The sequence below is a fragment of the Macaca mulatta genome, chromosome 4, assembly GCF_049350105.2.
Source record: "Macaca mulatta isolate MMU2019108-1 chromosome 4, T2T-MMU8v2.0, whole genome shotgun sequence".
Taxonomy (NCBI): Eukaryota; Metazoa; Chordata; class Mammalia; order Primates; family Cercopithecidae; genus Macaca; species Macaca mulatta.
Window position 1 is genome coordinate 39,880,809 of NC_133409.1, and position 24,404 is coordinate 39,905,212.

Below are 24,404 nucleotides of genomic sequence, written 5' to 3' on the forward strand. Positions count from 1 at the left end.
GAGGGAATTTTGACTTATCTACATTTTTCCCTTTACCTTTCCTCACTGAATTTTTCCAGTAATCCATAGTGAAAGGTAGGGATTACCTTACTAGCCTGAGAATTACTTGAATTTTCATCTCTCAGTGATAGCTAGCCATGAAGTTAATCATTACTGACAATAAGAACTGACAATAAGGATTGACAATAGAACTGACTCTAAACTCTTCCAACCCAGCCAAGTTTTGCAGCCATGGGAGCCAGGTGACAAGAATGGGCAGGCCCAGGTGAGGCCAAGCAGTATGACAAAAATAAGCAGCACTGTTATTCCAGCACAGGTCCCATATGGTTTTAAGGCCAGATGGTGGTAGAGCAATAGTTTTCACTTCCCTGTGACCACAACTCTTCTATTTTACCTCTTCCTAGTCCTCACCCTTTTTATTCAGAAGAAAACAGCTGTGATGAACCATCACATATCATCTTATTTTCAGTATTTCCACTTGTCAAACATGTATGGGGAATGCCAGGTCAGTACCCCTCGTGCCAAATATCTTCCCCTCCCCTCTGCATGGTGTCTCCCCCACAATCCAACATGGTGTCTCCCCCAGCCCCTGCCCTGCTCCTCTCTTCTCCTCTCCCCACCACTGTGACAGACTAATCCAGGTTCTTATCTCCAAACAACCAGCTCCTTCTTGGTTCCTAAGACGGGCACTCTCAGAGGAGCACATCAGATGGTCAGGTTTTTGTTTGTGTGTTTTGAGATGGAGCTTCACTCTCTTCTCCCAGGCTGGAATGCAATAATATAATCTCAGCTCACTGCAACCTCCATCTCCTGGGTTCAAGTGATTCAGCCTCCCAAGTAGTTGGGATTATAGGCACCCACAACCATGTCCAGCTAATTTTTGCATTTTTAGTAGAGATGGGGTTTCACTACATTGGCCAGGCTGGTCTCAAACTCCTGACCTCAGGTGATCCACCCGCTTCAGCCTCCCAAAGTGCTGGGATTATAGGTGTAAGCCACCATGCCTGGCCCAAATGGTCAGTTTTTAAGAAAGTTTCAGAAAACCTCCAAAACCAAGCTGTTTGATGCAAACAGGAAGGAATTTTATACAGACAGGAGCTTATAGAAACAGAGAAAACAAAAAGTTCTAGCTTTAGGTATTGATTTGGTCAGAAGAGAAATCCAGCTGTGTGAGCAAGTGACTACTACAGTATTAATCGTCTGCCTAGAGTTGTAACCTGTTAAAGAGAGAGCAAGGACAGGAGAGGGATCACCACCATAGGCCACATGTTTGTTAGGTTATTTCACGTGCGTCCGTTCAACTCCATTCTACAAATAGCAAGAGCCAACAATGCCAGGAACTGCAAACACGACATACCTGTTTCCTGTCTTCACAGAGTTTAATGGGCAAGAGACATAATATAATATAGCCTGAAAGGAGCTATGACAGGAGAAAGTCAAGCTGGGGTCCTGAGGAGGAGAGATTCTCAGCCAGATAGAAAGGGCTTCTGGAAGAAGTGACATTTCAGCAGGGGAAGACAGGCTGGGGAGGGGTTATCCAAGCAAAACCAGGGATTGAGAGGGAGAGGGAAGTTGACTTTTGACCACAACCATGTGAAGTATGTGTGACCAGGTCTACTTTCCACGTGAGGTAACCTAGACTCATCGGGGTTGAAAAAGTTACCCAAGGCTACAAATCTAGCTTGTGGTAGTTGCAGGCTCAGTCCTCAGGACAGCCAAAGCCCATGACTGGGCTGGCTCTTTGCACCACTACCCCAGCTCTCCAGCTGCACCTCCCCACGTCACCTGCTCTAGGCTCTCAGAAGCCTCTGTCAGGATGGAAATATCTAGCCAGGAAGGAGGGCAGGATAATGGGGATTTTATTACTAAGCCACAAGGCCCCCAACAAGGGTCCCCTTAGAATTCACCAGAGTTTTTGTACAGTCTTTTTCTTCTCAGAAGTTCTAGAGTCTAAGCAGCACACAGTTAGTAAACTTGTTTATGAAAAAGTACATGCAAATGATCTCTAAAGGCAAAAGAGAACCTTTATTTAGAACAGACCTGTCCTGAATACCTTTAAAGCAAAGAAGTCTATTGGAAATGCTCTAACATCTCCTTTCTCTTCTTTTTTTTTTTTTTTTTTTTTTTTTTTTTGAGACGGAGTCTCGCTCTGTCGCCCAGGCTGGAGTGTAGTGGCACTATCTCAGCTCACTGCAAGCTCCGCCTCTCAGGTTCACACCATTCTCCTGACTCAGCCTCCCAAGTAGCTGGGACTACAGGTGCCCACCACCACGCCAGGCTAACTTTTTGTATTTTTAGTAGAGACGGAGCTCACGCCTGCAATCCCAGCACTTTGGGAGTCCAAGGCGGGTGGATCACGAGGTTAGGATATCGAGACATCTCCTTTCTCTTAAAGTGAGGCACGGCACCCCCAGATGACTGTGAGCTGGTTTTTCATATCACAGTAAATCTCAGATCAGAGACTGTCTGAGAAAATCCGAGACGAAAGACCTTGATAAACAGTTGCCTTTCATTCTGGGCCCTTTCACAGGCTTGAGATACTCGGAGGAAAATTTAAGTGACTGACGTAAATGTCCATCACTGGGTATATTTATTTAAAACCTGAATGGCAAAATGCAAACTTTGCAGATATTAATGAAGGAATAAAACAAACAGCTGACTTTTTTCTTCACTCAATGATATGAAGCTTGTTCAGGGGCCTGCTTGTCAGATTTGAGGCCAATCTCTTGTAAGTTCCATGTAGGTCCTTCCAGGCAATGAAAATTTCCTTTTTGCAGGAATAAAGGTGAGATGCAGATATATAGAGGTTCTCTCTTGGAGGCCTGTGTATATGCAGGTAACAAAAGGTAACACAGCTGGGCCAGGTACAGTGGCTCATGCCTGTAATCCCAACACTTTGGGAGGCCAAGGCAGGAGGATGGCCTTAGCCCAGGAGTTTGAGACCAACCTGGGTAACAAAGTGAGACCCCATTTCTACAAGACAATTAAAAAAATTAGCCAGGCATGGTGGTGCATGCCTGTAGTCCCAGCTACTCGGGAAGCTAAGGCAGGAGAATCCCTTGAGGCCAGGAGGTTGAGGCTGCAGTGAGCTGGGTTCATGCCACTGCACTCTAGCTTGGACAACAGAGAAACACCCGATCTCAAAAAAAATAAATAAATAGGCCAAGAATGGTGGCTCACGCCTATAATCTGAGCATTTTGGGAGGCCAAGGTGGGCGGATCACCTGAGGTCAGGAGTTTGGGACCAGCATGACCAGCATGGTGAAACCACATCTCTACTAAAAATACAAAATTAGCCGGCTGTGGTGGCACATGCCTGTAATCCCAGCTACTCGGGAGGCTGAGGCAGGAGAATCACTTGAACCCAGGAGGTGGAGGTTGCAATGAGCCAAAATCATGCCATTGCACTCCAGCCTGGGCAACAGAGCAAGACAAACAAACAAATAAATAAATGTAACACAGCCAATGCTTTCATTTTCATTCAGAGCCCTGAATGTAAACATCCAGCCCTGCTAACCTAGGCAAGGCAATGAAGCCTCTGAAGGTGGTGGCTTTAAAGGCATTAATGTAGTGGATGCACAGACCAGGAGCTCACAAAGCTACCAACTTGCATGGATATTTCAGAAAGCCAAGAAAAAGCCTCATTTTGGTGAGGCGTTTTTCTTGGCTTTCCTCCCCTTCTTTCTATAGCAAAGCTCAAAAAGCTTTCTGCTGGGGGAGAGGTTGGGGGGAAGCATTTCCGGCTATGATCCTTTTGGCCTTTAGCAGGTTGAGAAGGCAAACCTGTCTCCAAACAAACCCCAACTGCCCGCTCTCTCTTTTTCTGATGCCAGAGACATTCCCCTGCCCAATGTTCCAACTCCTCTGAATGTGGGGGAAAAACAAAAAATCATTCTTTTTTTTTTTTTTTTTTAATTTATTTATTATTATTATACTTTAAGTTGTAGGGTACATGTGCATAACGTGCAGGTTTGTTACATATGTATACTTGTGCCATGTTGGTGTGCTGCACCCATCAACTCGTCATTTACATCAGGTATAACTCCCAATGCAATCCCTCCCCCCTCCCCCCTCCCCATGATAGGCCCCGGTGTGTGATGTTCCCCTTCCTGAGTCCAAGTGATCTCATTGTTCAGTTCCCACCTATGAGTGAGAACATGCGGTGTTTGGTTTTCTGTTCTTGTGATAGTTTGCTAAGAATGATGGTTTCCAGCTGCATCCATGTCCCTACAAAGGACACAAACTCATCCTTTTTGATGGCTGCATAGTATTCCATGGTGTATATGTGCCACATTTTCTTAATCCAATCTGTCACTGATGGACATTTGGGTTGATTCCAAGTCTTTGCTATTGTGAATAGTGCTGCAATAAACATACGTGTGCATGTGTCTTTATAGCAGCATAATTTATAATCCTTTGGGTATATACCCAGTAATGGGATGGCTGGGTCATATGGTACATCTAGTTCTAGATCCTTGAGGAATCGCCATACTGTTTTCCATAATGGTTGAACTAGTTTACAATCCCACCAACAGTGTAAAAGCGTTCCTATTTCTCCACATCCTCTCCAGCACCTGTTGTTTCCTGACTTTTTAATGATCGCCATTCTAACTGGTGTGAGATGGTATCTCATTGTGGTTTTGATTTGCATTTCTCTGATGGCCAGTGATGAGCATTTTTTCACGTGTCTGTTGGCTGTATGAATGTCTTCTTTTGAGAAATGTCTGTTCATATCCTTTGCCCCCTTTAGTTCTGCCATTCCACCTAGATTTTCCACATCTCTGTTCTCGAAGGTATCTGATCTGAATCCATCCAGGTATCGGTTGTCTTTCTCTTGTATCCCTCCCCCTGCCTTCACCCCCACTACCGATACCAGGGTAAAGTCTGAGGCACATTGAGGATACGTCAATGAGCTAAGAACCAGGACTGTTATTTATTAAATGTACAGGGCTCACATTTATATGATCACATTCTGGAGCTGGCATCTGGCCTAAAAAGCTTCCCATTTCTGCCTCTGCCCGCTCCCTCCTCCAACCCCTTACACACTCACACACCAGAGCCCTTGACCGAAGAACAGAACACCGGGTGTCATTTTAGTTCTCATATTTTAACTTGCTCTCATTTTCAACAAGGCAGATATAGTGACTGGAAATAAATTAAGATGCGAAGTTAGGAGGAGAATTCGCACATAATAACCACCTACTTTGCTCTTGTTGTTTCTCCTTGCCTAAAGTAGTAGATACAAGCACCCATTCTGAATCCATGTTGTACAAGTTCATACCCCAAATTTGCACTTACTATTAGCATTGTGATCTTGACCTTTTTCCCTGGCCTCTGCACCTCTATTTCCTCATCTGTAAAATAGGAAAGCAATAGTACCAATCTCAGAGGTTTATTACAAGGATTAAAAGACTTTATAGGGGCTGGACACTGTGGCTAACACCTGTAATCCCAACACTTTGGGAGGGCGAGGCAAGTGGATCACTTGCAGCCAGGAGTTTGAGACCAGCCTGGTCAACATGATGAAACTCTGTCTCAACTAAAAATATAAAAATTAGCTGGACATGGTGGCGTGTGCCTGTAATCCCAGCTACTTGGGAGGCTGGGGCAGGAGAATCGCTTGAACCCAGGAGGTGGAGGTTGCAGCGAGCTGAGATCATGCCACTGCACTCCAGCCTGGGTGACAGAGCGAGATTCCATCTCAAAAATAAAAGCAACTTGCTACTCCCCCCTCCCCCCACCAAAAAAACTAGAACTTAAATAATTATTTATTTCTCTTTGATATAGCTCTCAAGTTTTCTTTTAGTTTAATGTTGCATTGGAGGCATGAGAAGTATTTTGAGGTTTATGCTCTAGAAAAGCTATGCATGGTTGAAAGACGCTTACAAAGTAAATATAAAGTTAGACGGATCCTCCCATTGTGAACATGAAGAGACTAAAAATCAGGCAGATTCTCCTGGGAATTTCTTTGTGAAAAGATGAATCGTCCAGCCAGGGCATGAGCCCTGGTAACCTATAAATAAATCTCTTTCTTCAAATCACGTTGATGGAAGTCAGCCTTTTATGTTGTGGTTTTTCATAGAAATAATTGATGTTATTACATCTCTAGGAATCCTTCATCCTAAGAAGCAGCAGCTTCATCTGTAATGTGCCCCCATATTTACATTCTATCCCTGTCTAAATGGTACTAAATGTCCACTCACAGGACAACTATCAGTGTAAATGCAATCTGAATGGACATGAAAAGTACTGTGTGTGCTAGATAGTGAGTGCCCAGTTATTGGTTGAATGAATGAAATAGTTCAACAGTGAAGCAATTAACTGTTGCAGCAGAAAACATATTTTGCTTGGGAATAATAAGAGATGATTTTCCAGACAACATTTAATCTAAGAGTTATTATGTCCACACATAAAGCCAAGAAGTTATAGAAAGTCTCTCCCCTTCACCAGCCACCGTGCAATTTCACAGACATTCACAGGCATTTTATAGCAGACATCTGAGCAAAAGGCACCCAAGGTACCAATACGCCTTGCAGAAGAGGTGCATTTGCAGCATTCCCAGTATTTGCTCACTTCAAGTGGTAGGACAACCATGGTCTTGTTTAATCAGTAATTCCATTTTTCTGAAATCAAGAAAATTAAGCCCTGATGTTGCTAACTAAGCCAGTGAGTATCTAAAAACAAAATTCTGGGACCTGTTTCTAGACATTATTTTCTTTCTTTCCCAACCTATGCCATCAATCTTTGGAATGTAGGTAAGTGCAAGCGTCTCAGTTTCCCCATTTTCCATGTCTGAGCCTGACCGTAAAAGCTCTCTGCTTCTGCTATTCTGGCCGCTAACCAGGTCAACAGTTCAGTTCAACACCGATTTTATTGCTCTATGATGGGTTCAGGCTCTCTCATGCTCTCTTTCTTCTCTGAGAAGCATTGACTTTGGCTGCATCTCATCTAAAGAGAGAGGTGAGGCCACCTGATCAATCAAGGAGCCCCACCCTTGACCCCAGAGGATCAAGCTCTTCGGTGATCAACCCTCTCTCCTTTGTTGGTAATACTCCAAACATTCTGGTTGAAATGCACAGATACCATATGATGATCTCAAAACTTGTCTCATATAGAGTGTTACCTCCTGGCTTGACAATTCCAGTCTTCTAGTCTTCATTGACGTCAGTAACTAATCCATACCTTCTCCAGATTCTAAATCCCAACAACCCGCTAGACTCTACCACAATAACTCTTAGATTGAGTGTTGTCTGGAAACACATCAAGAGGTGCTACTTATCTTGGCCCCAAGGGTTTAGAGAGGTAAATATTGTTTCACTTCAGAGTCTTCTTACAAAGATCATCTGCCTGAAACCAACAGGTCCCCTTCTCTTTGGTTTTATTTATTTACTTATGCATTTCCTTTACAAAACTTATCCCTTACTTGTTTTCTGCCAGTGGGAATGAAAGGCTATCATAGACTGTCTATAGATAGAGAGAAACCTGACTACACATTTAATATTCATCAACGTAGTGCTGCCACACCTGCCCCTCGCCTGCCTTTTTGTTTTGTTTTGTTTTTTGTTTTTTCTGAGACAGAGTCTCGCTCTGTCACCCAGGCTGGAGTGCAGTGACGCGATCTCGGCTCACTGCAAGCTCCGCTTCCTGCGTTCACACAATTCTCCTGCCTCAGTCTCCCGAGTAGCTGGGACTACAGGCGCCCGCCACCACGCCTGGCTAATTTTTTGTATTTTCAGTAGAGACGGGGTTCACCGCGTTAGCCAGGATGGTCTCGATCTCCTGACCTCGTGATCCACCTGTCTCAGCCTCCCAAAGTGCTGGGATTACAGGTGTGAGCCATTGCGCCCAGCCATATCTCTTATTAATGATCACACATAAGAAGATGGAGCAATAACTTCTGAAATACACACTAGAACCATTCTATAAAAATGGAAGTTTCTACAGTATTTGAGGTTTTCCCGCCAAAATATAATTAATTCATGATCAATAATAAAATAGTTTGTTAGTCCATATAGTGAGTAGGCTTCCTGTTTGCTTATGCAAAACTGTAAAATACCTCAAGAGGCAGAAAAATCTTCTGAAGAGAAGTTTTGGAATTGAAACAGGTGCTAACATCTGCCTTTAATGTGCATAGAAGGAAACTGAAATAAAATAGATTCTCTTAGAATTTCAGATTGGACATCCTAAAGTGTGCCTGAACTGAGTTGGAAACAGAATAATAGATTCAGGAATTAAAAAGTTGATGGCTCTGTCAAGACCCAACCAATTGCAAAATAAACTTCACAATTCTCTTGTTTTCCACTATTTTCTTTCCAACTTTGAAAAAAATGCCACACCAGTGGCATTGTTGGAGGATAAGTAACATGAAGATTCTAAAGAGGAAAAGACCAAAGCCCAGTCATTCCTTAATAGTGACTTATTAAAAGCTAGATGCTAGCCAGGTGCAGTGGCTCACGCCTGTAATCCCAGCATTTTGGGAGGCTGAGGTGGGCAGATCATGAGGTCAGGAAAACGAGACCATCCTGCCTAACACAGTGAAACCCCGTCTCTACTAAAAATACAAAAAAAAAAAAAAAAATTAGCCGGGCATGGTGGCACACGCCTGTAGTCCCAGCTACTCAGGAGGCTGAGGCAGGAGAATCACTTGAAGCCAGGAGACAGAGGTTGCAGTGAGCCGAGATCATGTCACTGCACTCCAGCCTGGGTGACAGAGCAAGAATCCGTCTCAAAAAAAAAAAAAAAAGCTAGATGCTTACTTAAACCATTCCACAGGTATGCTATGGGGACCGCTGCTGGACCCTGCTCAAAGTTTAATGCTTAACCACACTATGGTCCAGTGCTTTCAGTTCTGACCTGCCCTGCAGCATGTACCCAAGCCTCTTCTAAGTTAATGGATCATTCATCACACTGGATTTTCCTTAGCTCACTCACCTCTTTAGAATTCAGGATTTGCTGCCAACATTTTCACTTTTCCATAACATTAATATAGCACTATTAGGACCTGGTGTACTCTGAAAATATCCAGCAATCAAAATTCCTCATTTCAACCTTTCAATCCAAGATTTTATCCTTTTAGATTAGTATGTTGTGTGTAGTTCTATTAATCAATTTTAACTGTCTCCCACTACCAAAAATTTAGAGATAGTGACTCAAAATAAATCAAAGTGTTAGATGAGTAAGGGGAAAAAAATGATCTTTTAATGAAGACTTGTTGAGTTCCAGTGATTTTTCATAAATTATCCAATTTAATTCTCTCAACAGCCCTGCGAGGTAGGCATTATTGTCCTCACTTTACAGATAATGAAACTGAGTATCAGAGAAGTTACTTGCCCCAATTTACATTTATTAAATGAATATAGAAGCATTATATATCATATATCACATCAGGATTCAAATCCAGAAACACCCAAACTGGAACTTTCACACTAAATGGATATTGCCTTTCTAAAACAAATTGATGACGCCATTATTGAAACCACTAATCAATATTTTTTCCTATCATGTGAGTAATCTAGTTAAGTAGACATTACTGACAGTGCTCACTCTTAAGAAATGGTCCAAGACCAGTAATTCCAAACCTGGCTAATCACCAGAATGATCTGGAGAACATTTAAAAGAGATTCCCTAGGCTCTATTTCAAACCTGCTGAATCAGAATCTCTGGGGGGAGGGGCCCAGGAGTCTTTATAAATACAGAGCTCTCAAGGCAATTTTCATAATCAACCACTTAGGTAACCATTGACACTTATGAAAATAGTGATGAAAAATCGACAATACCAATGCAGTATATTTTTTCAGTGTATTGCGACATCCTTTATTTCGTTTCAACTAGATATACACCTCCTGGGCAGAATATGGGGTAGATATGTTTTATCCCCCTTAGATGAAAGTAGAAACCAAGTTCAACGGGGAAAGGAAACTTGAAATGTCCTCTTTCACCTTCTTAGGTGAGAATGAACTACCCAGGGAAAAACAAACTGGGTTTAGATATACAGCACTGAGAATGTAAATGTCACTTGTTAGATTTCCCTCCCTCCTGTTCCTTCTCTGGGAACACTGGATGGACAGTGTTAGGGGCTGAACTGTATCCCCACAAAATTCATGTGTTGACATCCTTGCCTCCAGTATCTCAAAATATGACCTTATTTGGAAGTAGGGTTGTTGCAGATATACTTACTTAACATGAGATCATACTGGAATAGGGTGGGCCCCTAACCAAATATGACTGGTGTTCTTATAAAAAGAGGAGATTTGGACACAGATACACACAGGGAGAACACCATGTGAAGATGAAGACAGAGATGGGGGTGGATCTCTGTCTACAAGTCAATTAATGCCAAGATTACCAGCAAACCACCAGAAACTAGGAGAGAGTTATGGAAAAGGTTCTTCCTCACAGCCCTCAGAAGGAACCAAACCTGTTGACACCATGAGCTCAGACTTCTAACCTCCAGAAATGAGAGATAATATATTTCCATTCTTTAAATGACCCAGCTCAAGGTACTTTGTTACACCAACCCCAGAAAATGGACACAGATAGGAAACACCTCCCCACAAATGATCAGATTACTAGTTACCATTTATGTTAGAAGAAAAAAAAATGAACAAATAAGTTCATTTATCAACAGATTTCTGAAAGGCAATTGTGATAGTCATAGGTTTAAGGAGTTGCAAGCATCTCTACAGTAAATTAACTCAGAGAAACAGCTTGCTCAATGCAAATTTTTTTTGGTGTTCTGAAGAAATACTAGCAAAAGAAAGAAAAACATGGAAAAGAATCCTCACACATCCTACCCTTAGCTTTTTTCTACCTACTATTTAGTATAAATACATCATTTGTATGTCTCCAATTGTGATCAAGGGAGTTGCATAATACAGAAAACCAGAATCAAACTTTATTCCACCTACTCCAATGTTATGTCCTGGAATTCCCAGGCTTCTGAGATGAGGGTGCTTCCTACTTGTTCACATCTCCTAATCTGAGGTATAGAAGTAGCTACGTCTCAACTATGTGGTAAACATCGTATGATGGATCCCAAAGTCATGGAGATGCTTCCAAAAGAACGTTGCCTAGAGATGCAAATTATTTAATTAGCAAATTGACCCTAACATGGCTTGGTCTTTCAAACAAAAATACTTCTGGGTAAGAGCATGAGGGATTTGTGAGGCATTTGCCAAGTTCTGTCTCTCAGAGAGCTCTGTATGGCCTCTTTGCAAACACATGCCCACTGTTTTGCTTGACAAGGTCTTTGGACTGATTTCTCTCCAAATGGTAAGCATACTTTCCAATGTTTAATAAAAGGCTTTGTAAAGACAACATTTTCTGCGTATTTTGATCATTGACATTATATAACCTGTTTTGGGGACACATCTCAAGTGTGATTTTTATGATGGAACGATAAGCTATGTGACCAACAAAAAATACCTGCAGGCCAGGCATGGTGGTTGGCGCCTGTAATCCTACACTTTGGGTGGCCAAGGCAAGAGGATTGCTTGAGCCCAGCCTAGGCAACATGACGAGACCCCATCTCTACAAAAAAATTTTAAAATTAGCCAGTTGTGTTGGTGTTTGCCTGTGGTCCCAGCTACTCAGGAGGCTGAGTCAGGAGGATTGCTTAAGCCTGGGAAGTCGAGACTGCAGTGAGCTATGTTCATATCATGACATTCCAGTCTGGGCAACAGAGTGGGCCCCTGTCTCAAAAACAAAAAACAACAACAACAACAACAAATCTTCAAGTACACAAAGATTATGTCAACATATACATGTGTGTCTTCTCTCAGTTTGATATATAATAGTCAAGCTGTATTTTAAAAGAAACGAACATGTATTTCTAAATCAAAAACACAGTGCATGCAATTCAGTGTTTGATCTCAAATGTACTGGAGAAGGTTGTATTGGAGCCTGAGAGCTTGGCTTGAAGTCTGACGTTATCTCCATTACACTATGCTATGGTTAAGTTTGTCTCTACCCAAACTGATGTTGAAATTTGATCCCCAACGTGGCAGAGTTGGGAGGTGGGGCCTAGTACGAAGTGTTTGGGCCATGGGGGCAGATCCCTCATGAATGGCTTGGTGCTGTTCTCATGGTAGCAAGTGAGTTCTCAGTCTCACAAGACTGGATTAGTTCTCATGGGAATGTTCCTACAAGAGAGGGTTGTTATAAAGCCAGGATGCCCCTCTGGTTCTGCCTCTTCACTGATATCTGCTTCTCCTTTGACCTCCCACCATGTTATGATGAAGCACAAAAGCCCTCACCAGAAGCCCAGCAGATGCCAGCTCCATGCTTCTTGAATTTCCTAGCCTGCAGAAACAAACCAAATAATCCTCTTTTCTTTATAAAATACCCAGGTTTGAGTAGTCTATTATAGCAACACTAAATGGACTAAGACATACAACTGGAACCCAAAGTGCACTAATAGTATTTCATGCTTGATACTTACTTCTTTAATAACAGCACAACCCTAAATTAGGAGAACATGAAGAGGAAAAAGCCAAAGAAATAATTTGGAATTATGCCACAGATTTAACATACAGTTCACTGAACATAGTAAAACTTTCCCATGGAGGAACATAGGCCATGTGTATACAAGTGCAGTTAAATCAAACAGAATTACATTTTTTGGTCCTGGCTGATCCACTGCTGCTTATCTACAAAGCCACAGGATGGCAATAGAGAAATTCCTGTTGTGTAACTATTGTCCAAATGGTTTTATGGAAAAAAAAAATGTGGCCAAATGCTTTGGTTCTAGTCCAATTTGCCTGTGATCTGGGCATATTTACGCATTAGGACAGCCCGTATTCATGATGGCTGCAAGTACACACACCTTTCACTACCTGACTCTATCTTTTCAGCCTCAGCTCCCATACTACTATAACTCCTCCCCTCCTCCAGACTAGGAACTTTAAAAAAAATAAAAGTAGAAGCAAATAATCACTGGATACCTACTATGCACTAGAAGCTGTTCTATGCCCTAGAGTTGTAAGAGGGATGGAAACAGATCACTTCTCCATAGAATTTACATTCTAACGAAGGAACACTGTTACTAGACAAGTAAAGGCATAGTGTGTATGGCAGGGATGACCTTCTGTGCAACAAATTTCCAGAGTGGAGTTGTCCCTGGGAGGCAGTGGCCCAGACAGGGACTTCATTTTCCAGCTTCCACTGCAACCAGTTGTGTCCATATGACAAATTCTTACCAATGCAATGTGGGTAGAAATGATATGTATCACTTACAGGACAGGGTTTTTTAAGAGTCTGATGTGCCTCCTCCACTTACTATTCTTTCCTTGGTTTCTGCTAGACACAGAGGACTCTGAAGCCCTGAAGGCAGAGCCTCAAGATGGAAGGATCCGAGTGTCTGAATCCCAGGCGAAGGAATACCAACCCCAAATAGGAACATTAGCATTGAACTGTAAGGAAGCATGTAAAATACCTACAATATATTCAACTGCAGAAATGTTGGAGCTGATGTTTGCAGGTTCTACCACTAACCCAACTAATATAGTATGTCACATACCCATAGGCACTATGGAGAAAAATAACGCATAGATGAGTAATAACAAATCTGGTGGATGGGGAGAGCTGCTAATCTAAACAAAGTGGTCAAAGAAGACCTCACTGATCCATTGATATGAGCAGAGACTGGAAGGAAGTGAGGAAGCAGGCCAGCTGAAAACTCTTGGGTAAAACTGCAGAAAGAAGGAACAGTGAGCCTATGGGTTCTGAGAAGGAAACATGCCTGCTATGTCTAAAGAACATCAAAGAGGCCAGGATGCCTGGAATGCAGTGAACAATGAGGTGGCTGGTAGGAGATGAGGTCAGAGAGAAAACAGGGGTCTCATCTCCCAGTGCCTTCTAGGCCAATGTAAGATCTTTGGATGTTATTCTGAATGAGATGGAACGTTGGTAGGGGATTTTGAGCAGAAGAATGACAACATATTCCTATTTACATCATAAGAAGATTACTGTTGATAGGCTGTGCACGGTGGCTCACGCCTGTAATCCCAGCACTTTGGGAGGTCAAGGTGGGAAGATCATGAGGTCAGCAAATCGAGACCATCCTGGCCAACATGGTGAAACTCCGTCTCTACTGAAAATGCAAAAAGATTAGTTGGGCATGGTGGCGTGCACCTGTAGTCCCAGCTACTTGGGAGCCTGAGGCAGGAGAATCATTTGAACCTGGGAGGCAGAGGTTGCAGTGAGCTGATATTGCGCCACTGCACTCCAGCCTGGTGACAGAGTAAGACTCTGTTTAAAAAAAAAAAAAAAAAAAGATTACTGTTGATATTGAGTTGACACTATGCTGTGCAGAGGTGGAGATGCAAGAGTGGAAGTAGTTAAGAAACTGATATAATAATATCAGGAAGTGGAACTAGTGGCTTGGAGTAGGGTGTTGGCAATAGAGATAACAAAAATGGTCAGATTTGGGGCATTTATTGAGTATGAAGATGACAGGATTTGGTGATGGATTAGATGTGAGGGTGAGAAAATGTGAGGAACAGGCTTGAAGGTAATGATAAACAGTTCTAAGTTTGAGGTACCTTTCAGAGCTCCAAATGGAAACATCAGATAGTCAGATTTTTGAGCCTAGACTTCAGTGAAGAGATCCAGGCTAGAAAAAAAAGGAGGGAAAAGGAAGTAATCAGTGTATTATGATATTCAAATCCATGAGACTACGTAAGATTATCTAAGAAATAAATACACATACAGAAAGGACAGGTCCAGGGACTAAACCATGAGGTCCTCTGTCATCATTTGGAGGTTGGTGAGAAGAGGATGGAGCAAAGGAGACTGAGGAAGAGCAGCCCATGAAAAAGAAGAAACATTCGGAGAATTTTGGTCTCCGAAGGAAATAAAGTGTTTCAAGGAAGGAGAATGATCAATTATATCAAATATTGTTAATAGGTAAGTAAAATGAAGATTGGATTTCCTATGGGATTTAACAACGTACAGGTCTTGGTTAGTGACAAGAAAAATTTCAGGGAAGTGATTAGGGGAAATAACTGATTTGAATAGGTTTGAGAAAGAATGGAAATAAGCTCAACTAAAACTGACAAAGACACATCTTTAGTGAAGTTTTGCTATAACTGGGAGTAAAGTAACAAGGACGTCTCTAGGTATGTGGGGTCAAGAGAGAGTTGACTTTTTTTAAGATAGGAGATATTGCAATATATTTCAGGTTGATGGAAATGATTTCATAGGGGGGAAATTAACGATGGAGGAAAGGACCAGAAAAAAACTACTGGAGCCATGTCCTTGAAGATGGGAAAGACAATAGGCACAGGTAAAGGAGATGGTTTTTGATAGGAGCAGGGAGAGCTCATGCATAGCAGTGGGAGGGAACGTAGAGTCTATGGGCTCAGATGCAGGCTTGTGGAAAGATGCAGTGTGAGAGAGTGCAGAGTCTCTTGCGGCTGCTTCTATTTTCCCATTGACCTCAGAGGCTAAGTTGTCATCTGAGAGTGAGGATGCAGATCTTGGGGTTTTGAGGAGAGAGCAGTAGGTGTAGAATGGTTTGGGAGCATGGGGGAGTGAATGCACTAGGAAAGTGTTGTAGGATGGCCTGGCTGCCCTGAGAGCTCCCTTGCATCTAGTGGTCCCAAATAAGACCAGAGCATGTGGATATGTCCCCCTGTCCAACCAAAGGCAGCTGCTCAAGCATAAGGCAGAGTAGACAGGGCTGCAGCAAATCAGACTTGAAGGTTATTGAGTCTTTAAGATAAAGTTAGAGAAGGGCGGGGACATTGAGGGTCTTTACCAGAAAATGATGTTAATGATGACTCATGAGATTTAATTGGGGCAACTAAGGTTACAAAGGAAGTGAGACACAGTGAGAGGATGGAGAGTTTGAGGAGTTCCTGGCCCTGATATGATAAAATAATTATTCAAGTCAAGGTACTAGAGGCCATAATCTGGAAGCATGTGATCTGGACTGGAGGGAGGGTGGACCGGCAGTGAGGCAGCCACATCAGATGACTGACCATTCCCTGAAGCTCAAGGCATTTCAAACTTACTTTGAAATTTACTCTTGCTATTCCTTTCATTGGGATAATTTTGACTCTCTTCTTTGGTTCTTACTCATTCCTAAAGGCCTAGGTCAGATGATACCTTCTCAGGCAGCCTCCTCTGATCCTCCAAATTAAAATTAATTGCCTTCTCTACTGTGCTCACAACATAATGTGTCTTACTCACTTTTAATATGAAGCTCATCACATTGTACCATCATCTGTTTACTAGTCCTGCTCTTCACAGCTCACGATCTTGAAGAGGCCAAGAGAACATTCCACTCACCTCCCGGCACATTCCCAGTGCACGGCCGAGGGGCTGGTTCATAGCTGACTCATCACCACCCCTTCCCCAGGGCTGTAGCCTCTCCTGCCCTCCATTTTCCAGACTGCAGTGAAAGTGATTTCCTGAAAAGTGTAAATTAGATCACATTATCCCTCTAAATTGAACTCTTAATAGACTTTCCAATTGCTCTTCCGATGAAGACCAAATTCTTTCCATGGGATACGTTGCCCTGCAGGACTTGGCTTGCATTTGCCTCTCTGGCTTCACTGCGCACCAGTCTCCCTCCGTGCTTTCCTCTCCAGCTACCCTGGCCTCCTAGGACTTCCAAAGTGCAGTGTTTTCCCTGAAACCAGGTCTTGTCGAGTGTCCTCCCTGCAATCAGAATCTTCTCAAGTGCATTTACCTCAGTCTGGTGCTCTTCTTCCTCTTCAGATAGCAAATCAGATACCACGTCCTCAGGGATGCTTTCACTGAGGCCCACGCTGGTTGCAGACACTTTATTACACACGTGAAGGACCCTAGCCTTTGTCACACCGCTTAGTAGCTTGCATAATTACACCAGTCACGTGTGTGGTTATTTAGATTCATGCTTGCTCCTATGCTAGTCTGGGAGCCCCGTGAGGACAATGACCACAGGGCTTTTGGTCTTTACTGAATTCGCAGCACCCAACGCAGTGCCTGACTCATGAAAGCACTTCATAAATATTTCCTCACTGAACGTATTAAATTAATAAATAGATGGGTCTAATGTTTTACTTAATATTCATAAAATATAACAAATTTGGTTCCCCAAGTACTTATAGTCCCTGTACCAAAAAAGAATGCAATCAAATACACACATCACACGTCACACACACACATACACACACACACACACACACACATCAGGTTTAATGAGTTTTCAAACAAGTCTTTAAAAAACATAACCAGACATGTCAGACAGTGATTTATAACTTACAAGCTAGGCCTCATTATAAAATGAAGATGACGTCTATGTGGCTAAACCAAGAGCCATCCCCACGTGAATGTGAGTTATCAGGAAACCTAGTAGCTCCACATATTTCAGAGCACACCTCAGGGCCCGAATCAATGCTCATTTGGCTGGGTGCGGTGGCTCATGCCTGAAATCCCAGTACTTTGGGAGGCGGAGGCAGGCAGATCACCTGAGGTCAGGAGGTCAAGACCAGCCTGGCCAATATGGTGAAACCTCGTCTCTACTAAAAATACAAAAATTAGTTGGGCATAGTGGCAGGCGCCTATAATCCCAGCTACTTGGGAGCCTGAGGGAGGAGAACTGCTTGAGCCCGGGAGGTGGAGGTTGTAGTGAGCTGAGATCACACCATTGCAGCACTTCAGCCTGGGCGACAGAGCGAGACTCCGTCTCAAAAAAAAAAAAAAATGCTCATTAGAGTTCCTCAACATAAAAGATGGCCAATATAATCAAAGGCAAGTCTGTTTTGGGAGTGGATTCAATGAACAGTCATTCCCTAAGCCTCTCCCATAAAATGGAAAGTGGGCTCTACTTGTCACTTTCCACATCTTAACAGAATTTCACAGACTATAAACACTACAGTGGTAAGAAAAAATATACCGTCTCATTAGGGAAAATACCCATTTGCTCACTTTCTCTCTCCTATACACCAGAAGTATAAGTCATAGGCATATGTAAGTGTGCAAAATAGGCAAAATAATAGTCATATATAACAATATGTTTATATTTCAATTTTTAGGGTTTTTTTAATCAAGAAAGGCAATAAGAATACAGAAATCCCATAAATTGTTTTGCTATTTAAAAAAACATTTCTGGCTGGGCGCAGTGGCTCATATCTGTAATCCCAGCACTTTGGGAGGCTGAGGCAGGTGGATCATGAGGTCAGGAGTTAGAAACCAGCCTGGCCAAGATGGTGAAATCCCATCTCTACTAAAAATGCAAACAATTAGCCAGGCGTGGTGGCACACGTCTGTAATCCCAGCTACTCGGGAGGCTGAGGCAGAGAATTGCTTGAACTCGGGAGGTGGAGGTTGTAGTGAGCCGAGATCGCACCACTGCCCTCCAGCCTGGGTGACAGAGTGAGACTCCATCTCAAAAAAAAAAAAAAAAAAAAAAAAAAAAAAAAAAAAAAAAATTCCTACCAGCTACTTTGAAGAAATGTTTTAATTTTCATAATAGAAATTGTTAAACTAAAGTAAAGATAGTCTAAGGAACCTCCTTTACCTGCCACCAGGCTTCAGTAACTGTCGACATTCTGCCAGTATTCTTTTCTCGGAAGAAATGTTAGAAGGGTGGAACACAGGTCAAATTCAAGGAGTTGCTCAGCAGAGTTGCCTAAGACAGTCTCCTCCCCATTCTTCATCTCCTCCGCCATACCTTCTCTGATCCAACCAGAGATCAACTGCTTTTTGTGAACCAGATGAACTGTGCTTTGAACCATCACATTGGCAAATAGAAGAGGGTTTTTCATAACCCTGGTTAGGACATCTCCAAAGTCATCTTACTCTTTAGCACAAGACTCATATCAGAAGCATCTTGGGATGACTCTGACATAAATATATTTGAGATCAATTTTAGAAATTGACGTACTACTCTGAGTCTGATACAGACATCCCAGTGACTCATAATTTCTTTTTGTGCCCAAGCTGCTTTATCAATACATGTAAAATGTAGTTCAGTTGCAGCTGTTAAAATTTACAAATATACTTCTATTTTGTGATGCTGTGTTTGAACTGATGTTGGTAATGTTACTGTTTTTATGTTCATGGGCAGTCTAATAATTTTTATATTTTGACTCATGTTAGAAATTACTCAACTCCGGCTATTATCTTGATTTTTCCATCATTTTTGTCAAGCATATTAAAAATTTGGCTTGACTAAAGGAAGACAGAAATGAATATAAGAAACACCAAGCCTTAGAGTAACTCAAGAAGTACATAAACTTTCTGCATTGTTCCCAGGGAAAAGAGGAGACATTGGAACTTGTGTTGAACTTAGTCTAGTAACCACAATAAAAGTGGTTACTCTGCTCTGAACTTGGAGTCCACAGCACCCAAGGCTGGACTTTCCACCCTGAATTCAGTCCCTTAATGACTGAATTTGCTGGCAGGCACCCAATCTCTCAGCTGAAGGTTATACCTCAGACCCTATACTCTCCTAGCTCCCTAATTTCTCATTTTGGTTAAGTATGCCGACAGAGACGACTTGCACTGATTCCCACTTAGACATATCCAGATTTGAGACTACATTCACTTTTCTTTACACATGTCCTTACCCCTTAAAAAATGCTGACCCAGTTTAAGTTGCCATCCAAAATTTTGCTTATGTAAATCCCTACCACTACACACAACGGAGCCTTAATCATCTCTTAAAGTCCTCCAGGACTTTGCAGATAGAGTCCATCTCATAAACTCTTAGTCTCAGATAACCTAAGGCTCAGAGCATCCTAGGTCCTAATGAGGGTATCTCCAACTTCTGCTCATTTGTTCATTCAACCAGTGGCAACATGTTCAAGGCACTAGAAGCTCTATCAATCCATATACTTACAGCCCTGCAGAGGGAGAGAGACTTTGACACAGAAGGATGATGCCTTGACAGGTGTTAGCTCTTTTCCACCTGACTTTCCACTAATGACATGCCACAAACCTCCTCTTGACACCTAGCTCCGGCATGCTTCTTGCGGCTTTCTGAGTGAGTCTTGGATAACATTGCTTTTCCCAGGAAGGTAACCTCACAATAGGCTGTTCCTATTTCCACACACCTCAAATTCATCAAGTATGAAGCTTCAGAAATGATGCCTGGCATGGCAGATGTTCCTCTAAGCATCCCCATGGATGTCATAAACCCTCACCCCAACCCTTCAATCTCTCAGAGGTTCTAACACCTGCTTCGTGCTAGTGAATTCAGGCATGTTCTTCATCTCTCTGAACCTCAAGCAGCAAATACGTTTTCCGATGCACATGGGAGAGGCAGGGGATGATGAATGAAGCAGCCAGTGCAGAGCCCCTCACTGAGTGGCAGAGACGCCGTAAGGCTGCCTTCCTGACAATAACCCAGGTCTAGTGGGACTGGAGCCCCCAACAAAAACCAAGGGCAGATCCTAGAGGAGCACTCTTCTTTATCCTTTTCTCAAGATTGGGAGGGACACGCTGTTCATACTAAATTCTGCATCTGGAATTTGGGCCTAGACATGCCACAAAGCCTTCTCCTCTTTCATGACTCTGCTTCTCTCCAGACCACAGCAGCAATTGTCTCAGAAACTCTGGCCGTCCCTGTTGAGGGAGGGAACCAGGCAACAAGGCAAGTTTCTGGTTTTCTGGAGCTTCCAAACTCTTGCTGAAACCATCTCTACCACCTTAAAAGCTTTAGCTGGCATGCTTAGGAAAGCCTTACCAAGTATATAGAGATTTCTTGGATCATTTTCAATTACTGAGGGAAGGTATCAACTGTTAAAGAAAACAAAAAATTACCCACAATGACTGTGAAGTCTTTTCATTCCCCACTCTAGGTAATTTGTTCTGATTACCACTATTCCAAAAGACAAGATTACACACCAGTGAAGCAAAAAGATAAAGGGGAAATCTGTTCCCTGCTGAGGCTGTATCAGAGCTCAACCCGTGTTTGGAAGCAAAGGCAATTTTTTTTTCAGCCCTAATGAAGCCTTGTTAACTATGAACCCTGGGGCTGAACTGATCTAGTGAGAGGAGTTATTTGGGGGGTGGTGGAGGGGTTTTAATAGGGGATTGGTACATTCAGAGATTATTATCATTCTTGTCTTTCTTCTTAAAGTAAGAGAACTTACATATTTACTAAAAACTGTTCTCACTGGGGTATAGAAAGGAATTGAAGTCCATCATCTCTTTCAGATAGAAATATCTATGACCCACATTTGTAAGATACAGACTACGCCTTGCTTCTTTTTCCCCCTATGTTGCCAGTTCTCTTTGTCAGCAACTTTCTTGTCCTATCGGGATAACGTTTTAACTGTGGTATATAGGTTAGAAGCGCACTATTTGTTTACAAGGGATAAATGGTTGTTACAATTACTGTAAAACACAGCAAACAAATGACCTTCAGGACTTGCCAGGAAAAGCAGTGAGTCTTTCTGTGTGTTGAAACAATCTGGGCTCCACTGATGGTAAACACAAGGTAGTGACATGGATCTGGATGTGTCCTCTGGGCTGGGGGCAGGGATTGACACAGTTACAGAATTTGATCCACCCCATATTCTTGCCTTGGAGTTTAATTTCCATATAACTGAAAACATCTGAAGCAAACAGAGAGAAGCACTGCTGGACAGACCCGTATTACAAGAATAGGCAAAAAAAAAAAAAAGTAGCTCAAACACAACAGCTAGGTGTTTGATGTCATTCAATGATTCAGTTATGACTTAAGCGAGCTTCAGAACTCGTGTGTCCAATAGGACAACCTGCATGAGAGAATGCAGTGGAGAGCTGGCCTCAAGCATGAGGACATAGTTCTAGAACTACAGACCCTAAAAAAATTCATCATGGAAAAAAAATAATAGAATTTTTCCCCTGGAGAAGCTTATGTTTAGATATTAGATACGTAAAAGACCGAACTATTTGTATAACCGCTAAGATTCTTTCCAGCTCTACAATTCACTGCGTACATAAATGGGAAATGTTTAGGCCCAGGAGGCATACCAATGTATACAGGTATACTGCAATTCATTTGATTCTTGCCCCGTAAGCTTTACGGAGTCTAATTATCTAAACGAGATTTGGTTAAATAAAAATTGACATTTCTGTACGAGTATATATTTACATAGAAGGCAATCCATATCTCTAAAGGTTTCATTAAAATGGAAAAATAAAACGTATTAAAAAAGTAATTGGAGAGGTTTTAGAAAGCACTTGGTCCAGGATTTCTTTGTTTTACAAATGAGGGATCTCAGGGAATCTCAGAGGTCTGTTCCTTCCTGGCCTCTTTCCAGGGAGGGGCAGATCTGGAACTAGAGCCCAGGCCTCCAGGCTCTCACACCTCTGTGGTCCCGGGCTTGCGCTGGGGGGTAGGGATAGGGTAAAAAATCTCATTTGCCAAATGAGGAAACAGCGTCATCTAGTGGCAATTTATCGGAGCATTCTAGACATGCTGTTATTCCATAGACATGGGAATGAGAAACATCTCACTCTCCTAGCTCTGCTGTCCCTAATTTCTCAAGACAACATTTCTGGACATTTTCTCTCCCCCATGTTTACAAAGCCCAAGAATCTCCCAGTGGGGTCCCCTCCTACAACCTACTCACCCAACAGCATAGTTCAGTCTCTTCTCTGCCAAACTTTCCAACGTAGCCCCAGGAATCAATCATCTGCCTCGAGGGCCATCGGGACTCTTGTCCTTTCAGTGTTTCTTGATTCAAGTTTTCAGCAAAATAACCCTGTTAACCATGGCTTCAGGCCTTTACCAATTGGTGTGGCAAATCAATTCCATCATTTATGAAGATCCAGATACTGCTTTTCATTCAGTCACACTGAGATGATCCTTCATTTTCCCCTGCTACCATCATGTTAGGACACTTTGGTTGCTTTTGAAATAATTCATCAGGGTATTTCCCAGGACAGTTCTGTGACCAAGCACGTGGACAAGCTTCAGGCAAAACTTAGGAGGTATTAAACAGAAAATAAAACATGTAACAAGTAATTATCCCATGTGATAAACGTTCCACTATGAGAAAGCACAAAGGGAAGGGGGAAATTCATTCTGCTGAGGTTAGAAAAAGCTGCACGCGAGAGGAAGCACTAGATTTGAGTTTTGAAGGAGATAGGTGGGCCTTTGATTTCTAAAGAAATGGGTGTGGTGTGCTAGGCAGGGGGAACAGCAGAGGCGAAGGTCAGGAGTCCCGAGAGTACAGCATGTGATAAAGGATCAGGGCCCAAGAAGAAGATGGGTGGGAAGTGATGTGAAAGGCAGTTCCGGACTGGAACAGAAAGATGCTTAGATGCCATCCCAGAAAACTTGGATTTTAGATGCAATTAGACACCATCAAATTATGGGCCACAGCAAAAAGACTGTGTTTGAAGTCTCCAGGTAATAAAGTACTTTATTCATCCCAGCTGTTTTGAAGCTACTCTCTACATAAAATGGTTCCCTCATTTCACGGCTTATGAAACAGAGGCCTTGAAAATGAATTATCTGTCAATGCAGGGACAGGAACTCAGATCTGTTGGCTCCCAGTCCATTTCTTCATAGTAAAGAGTTAGCTAAGAGCATGAAATGCTTATTAGAAGAATTAAAAATTTTTAAATTAGAACACCTTGTAGGTCTTCCTCTGATTTTTGTTCCTGTATAAATCCTCTGAAAGTATTAAATATATGTATTGTCTTTTAATCATATTCCCCTCATCCAACCTGGGCCTGCTGTGTAAATGAGAAAATAATCCAATAGGCAATCAAGGACTAACACGAGAAATAGAAATTTTTCAGACTACAAGAGATGATAAAAGAGGCAAATGTAAACCACCATGGGCTAAAGAATAAAACATCAGAAACGCAAAAGCTTTGTAAAGATTTCTAGGAAATTCTGATTCCACTGGTTTCATGAGGACATCAGTCACACTGATGTTGTCACTGAAACACCAAGGGTTCAGTCTAGGTCCTGCTGCTGGCTGCACAGAAAGCCAATCACTGAAACGATGATACTGCCAAGGAAAAAGGCTTTAATTGGGTGCTACATTCTAGAAGATGGGGGCTCAGTCTCAAATCCATTTCCCTGGCCAGACGTGGTGGCTCACGCCTGTAATCTCAACACTTTAAGAGGCTGAGGCAGGCAGATCGCCTGAGGTCAGGAGTTTGAGACCAAGATTGGCCAATACAGTAAACCCCATCTCTACTAAAAATACAAAAATTAGCCAGGCGTGGTAGCACACACCTGTAGTCCCAGCTACTTGGAAGGCTGAGGCAGGAGAATAGCTTGAACCTGGGAGGCGGAAGTTGCAGTGAGCTGAGATTGCACCACTGCACTCCAGACTGGGTGACAGAGAAAGACTCCATCTCAAAAAAAAAAAAAAATTCCATTTCCCTGATCAACTGAAACGTGGGTTTACACAGCAGGGAAAAAATGTAACAATGTGTAAGAAAACAGGAACTAGGGAAGGGCAAAG

At 42.4% G+C, this 24,404-nt stretch overlaps 1 long non-coding RNA gene across 2 annotated transcripts in view; it reads right to left on the minus strand.

The window, feature by feature from the left end:
* LOC144340281 (uncharacterized) overlaps positions 1 to 23,123 on the minus strand; it is a 43,592-nt gene extending 20,469 nt beyond the window's left edge. The window contains exons 1-3 of one of the 2 annotated variants that reach the window (XR_013416217.1): positions 22,551 to 23,120; positions 16,291 to 16,412; positions 13,795 to 14,611 (exon numbers count right to left, since the gene is read on the minus strand). This is a non-coding gene — a long non-coding RNA (uncharacterized LOC144340281). Of the gene's footprint in view, positions 1 to 13,794; positions 14,612 to 16,290; positions 16,413 to 22,550 lie in introns of those variants that run through there. The other variant, XR_013416218.1, reaches the window with a different exon arrangement.
* Between the last annotated feature and the right edge of the window lie 1,281 nt (positions 23,124 to 24,404).